Below are 5,000 nucleotides of genomic sequence, written 5' to 3'. Positions count from 1 at the left end.
GCTGCCCGCAGGGGAGGTTTTGGCCTGTAGGAGAAACACCCAAGCCAGATTACTTTTGCCTCGAAGGAAAGATCTTTATCAAAAATGGGAGCGCCTTTAATCTTTTAAACCCTTGTTTTAAGTCGATAGACAGATGGTCTATCGATCGGCCGGCTGGCAGTAAATGAAACACGACAGAACAACCAACAACAACAAAGGAGGGGGGGGAGGCAATTTGCTAGCGAATTCTTGCTAATCATAATACCTCCCCATACAAGATGATGTACATACCTCCTTCGGGTGTGTACATCGATATTCAAGAATGAGCGGCAAATGCTTTACGTTACTCTACATTCTGCCTTGCAATGAACTTTACTCCTAAGGGTTTTATGAAGCTGTGACGTTACTTTTAATAACACATTGGGACAATTTTCGTTAACAGAACGCAAAGTGATTTAAACACTTGCAAAAGAATAATTACTTTAGATTTGGTTACCCACTGGTAACTTTATAATGTGACTCGAACAATTGTGAATTAATTAAGATTATAGGACCACGTATATGAGGCTATGGCCAACAAATGAAAAGAAAGGTTATTGTTCAAGAATTAAAATACACGGTTACTTAATTTTAGATAAAATGCATGCGGTTAGTGCAATCTGCCTTGAAGAGGCTGTGTAAATGAAAAACAGCGTTTATTTTTGTAAATGACATCCCCTTTTACGCGATACTGTAATGACTATACATATTCGCATTGATAATTTATCTTTGTTTTAACGTACTTTGCTTAGCCGGCCCCACGGATTTTGACAGCTGTATGCGGGCGAGAGTATTCGCGAGTTTTAATTCGCTAATCTTAAACTACGCTAATTTTATCGTCCACTGCCTACTCAATGTTATGACGGGCGAGCAGACAAAAGATGTGGGGTAGGACAAACAGCAATCTTGGAAGGAATGGAAGGGGAAAAGGGATAATAATAACAAAAGGAAAATTACCAAGACGTTACGAATGAAAAACTTGACCGCATATGAAAGGCGGGACACGTCCCTCAGAGCTTACAAAAGGGGCATTTAAATCACAAGGGCAAGAGTTTATAACTCGGGATTCATGAAAATACAGATAACTAAATGACTAAAAGAAAGTAAATGATATTGGCAGAAGAACTAAGGGAAAAAGAGTGAGGGTTTTATTGTGTTAGGCGGGCATTTATTGTCCTTCGCCTTTAAATTACGGCCCGGACTATCACTTCAGTCCCAGGGCGAGGAAAGTGCACCCGAAGGGCGCGACTCCTTCAGGAGGGGCTGACACGTACGCCCGGTGCCAAGGTATGGGCGCAAGGGCGTGCCACTTCTCACTCTGTTATTCTTAATGATTTATACATTGTGTGGGGAATGGTATCCCGTATTTAATTGCCTCTTGTGGGGATAATTTAAGGGAAGATTAAATAGAAGGTGATAAGAGATAGAAGTTCCTGAGGAACGGAGGAAGATAGAGGAGGGCCTGACATCCCCTTCTGGATTAGGGGTGCCAAGACCTTCGAAAGATGAAATAAAAGCACAGGTGCCATGGGAGCTCTAGAGCTCTTTGTAAATTACCTGGAATGTCCCACGCCCGTGGTAATTTCGCCTCGAGCCTTTCTTAATGGGACAGTCGTCCTCGGCCGAAGCGGAGGGCCCGCGACCGGAGGGCGGCACGGAGTACCACCTGGGCCTGCTGATGCGACAGCTGACGCAGGAGTGTTCCGTCTTGGGTTCTACCATGATCCGTCGCGGCTCTTGTAGTTCATCGGCCAAGTGAGATATGGCAGAATCCTGACTTGCAATTGCGTCGGCGACGGGCTGAGGCAGAGAGAGGCGGTCGGGGTGGCGTGAGCGTGCTCGCAGGTAACGTTGACCAGCTCAGGCACGGGTTGCGAGGCCGCACCTGCAGGTGAGCTTCCGTGGTGGTCGGGAGGAACCGTCTCTCTGACCGACGCTGGTAGCGGTGCCAGGCCGGGGAAGAGAGGGGGTCCTGAGTTGGATCCGTGAATGGAGATCGGCGTGGCGCTCTGGCGCTGGCACTAGGGCAGAGTCAGGCGCTATCAGAGGTTTCTTGGGCTCGTCGGTCAGGACGGACGAAGCCTGGCCCTGCTCGGGGCATGCAAGTGGCACCGGCAGGAATTTGGCATCTCCTGAAGGGAGATCTGATTGGGACCCTGGCACTGGCACTGAGGCAGGGCCGGGCACTGGGGTGGATCGGGAACCGATCGAGGGGGCCACTGTACATTGTACTCAGGTGGCACTGGTGGGGACTGCGTCCTCCTGGTACCCAGGGGCGCCAGTCTTGACTGAGGAGAAGCGGGGAGGATTACTCGCGCCCGCGGAATGATTCGGGGAATGGGGACCCCTAGATTGTCGTGATTTCGGTGGGGACTGAAAGTCCTGTCCCAGGATGACGTCATAGCCTCCGGGGAGATGGCTTGCTACTGCAAGATTGCAAATTTTGGATTGGTGAGGTCTTGTGACTCTCAATTGGACCGTAGGGAGTATCATTTTAAATTGATTTATTCCCTCGATCGTGACGAGTTTTCGTCTATTGATGATAGCTCCGTAGAAACTCTGTCCCTTCGGATGAGGGAGATTTGTGCGCCCGAGTCCTCGAATGCAGTGACTCGGCGCGTGATACGGCTCGCTACCTCGTGGAGGGGCCACATATACAGGCCCTTCGGCGGGAGGGCCTAATGACTTGGGATCTGTGACGGCCAAGGCGACGGTGGGAGTAGTTGATTTATTATGGCGTGGGCATTTCGCCCATGCGGGAGAATGACCATAAACCTTGCACGCCGTGCAAAATGTCTGGCTGAAATCTTTCCGCTGCTGCCCCTGTGGAGGGCGTGGGCGAGTTATTTGTCGGTTTTCCGGGAGAGAGAGGAGCCGGTTTCTTGTTCCGGCACTGTTCGGAGGAATGCCCCGTTTTCTTGCAATAATGGCAAGTTAGGGGCTTGCCCGAGTTCCCATTTTTGTGGGAATTTGAACCTCCGAGGAGGGACGGGGATTATCTTCCGCCCATGGATCCTTCTTGAGGGTGGTGGGTTTCCCACATATCTGCTATTCGGCAACACTCGGTGAGTGTTGCTGGGGCTTTTTCCGCTATATGAGTGGCGAGGGCAGGAGGGCGTAGCGCAGGAAATGCTCGAATTTAAACCGCTCGAGTACCTCGGCGGTGTTAGTGGCTCCTTCGGAATCGAGCCATTTTGTCAACGCCCGCTCGAATGGTACGCCCAATCGGACCAAGTCTGGCCTGCTTCTCTGGGCTGCTCTCTCCAACGTCTCCTCCACCGCTCGGGGTAATCTCGTACGCCTTCGTAACTGCTTGGCGTACAGCTTCCCAGTTTCCCCGATCATCTGCGGGAAGGGCGTGGTAGGCAACGAGGGCCTTTCCGCCCAGGAATTTAGTGAGAACAAGGAGAGTTCCACGGGGAGAGATCGCAGCACTCCAGGACACGTTCGGCCCTTTCAAGCCATACTTCAGGTTCGGACTCGGTCCATTTTGGCATGAACGAGTGAGCTTGGCTGAGGCACTCATCCTCGCGGCAGGGGCGGGGGTGGCGGGCTGTCGTTCTAGCATCTGGAGCTCGTGGGCGCGCTGTCGCTCTCGATCTTCCCATTCTCGTTCCTCCCTTTTCTCTTGGGCGATTCTGTCTCTCTCCTCTCGTTGTTCTTGGGCAATTCGTTCCCTCTCTCTCTGCACGTTCTTTATCCTCCCGTTGTTCTTGAGCAATTCGTTCTCTCTCTCTCTCCTCACGTTCTCTTGCTCTCTCCGCCTTGGCATCGTCCACTCGTTCTTGAACCCATGCTCTTAGATCTTGCCCCGATAGTCCCATGTCCTTCCCAGCGGACATGTAGAATTTGAAATCCTCGTTTTGTTGGGCTCTGGTATTAGCCATTTTGAAGTAATGGTTATATGATATGTCTGAAAAGACTCAGGTTGTCTGAAAAGACTCAATTGCAGGAATCTGAAACACTCAATGGTTCAGACTGCAGGAGAATGGATCTGTCTGAATAAGACAGGTGATTAGTAAGTCTGAGGAGACTTTTTTGTTAAAATTTGATATGTCTTGGAAAGACGTGGTTGTTCTTGGCGAACGAATTTTAATATGTGTCTCGGAAGACGTAGTTGGATTTTGTCACGCTCGGACTTGGCCGGCTGTAGCGTGAAGTTAAGGAGTTGTTCTAACGAACTAGAATGATCAGTCCCGTAAGGGCTTAGATGTGTGTGAACTACACTATATAATGTCTCAAAAGGACTTAATTTTGGGTTCCACAGGAATGAGAAATTCTCGCCACGTGCGACGTAGAATTTTTGTATGAGTCTCTGAGGACTGGAATTTGGAGAAATTCTCGCCACGTGCGACGTAGAATTTTAGGAGTCTCTGAGGACTGGAATTTGGAGAAATTCTCTCCACGTGCGACGTAGAATTTTAGGAGTCTCTGAGGACTGGAATTTGGAGAAATTCTCGCCACGTCGACGTAGAATTTTAGGAGTCTCTGAGGACTGGAATTTGGAGGAATTCTCGCCACGTGCGACATAGAATTTTAGGAGTCTCTGAGGACTGGAATTTGGAGGAATTCTCGCCACGTGAATTTACGTAGAATTTTAGGAGTCTTTGAGGACTGGAATTTGGAGTAATTCTCGCCACGTGCGACGTAAATTTTAGGAGTCACTTAGGACTTGGAAATACGATTCGTCCCTTAGGACTTAGAAATTACTAACGGGAAACCCAAAGAAAAATGTATGCTGGGAAATGAATGGGGTGAAAAAAAAATGCTACACACGGGGCATGGGCGGGGCAGGGGTTGCAGGTCGTTTGGCCAACACCGGAGGTATTTTTAGATTCTGGGTGAATGAACCCGTATATTTATATACCGTCTGGGATTCCGGGAATTTCCCAGTCGTCTGAGAGGATAACAGTACAACGGCCTAGTAATTGTCCCTATAAGCGGAGTTTAAATTTCGCTTTCCTAACACCTAACTCTAATTC

Source organism: Macrobrachium rosenbergii, chromosome 36, assembly GCF_040412425.1.
Source record: "Macrobrachium rosenbergii isolate ZJJX-2024 chromosome 36, ASM4041242v1, whole genome shotgun sequence".
NCBI lineage: Eukaryota > Metazoa > Arthropoda > Malacostraca > Decapoda > Palaemonidae > Macrobrachium > Macrobrachium rosenbergii.
The sequence above is the reverse complement of the archived record's forward strand: the minus strand, read 5'-3'. Positions refer to the sequence as shown.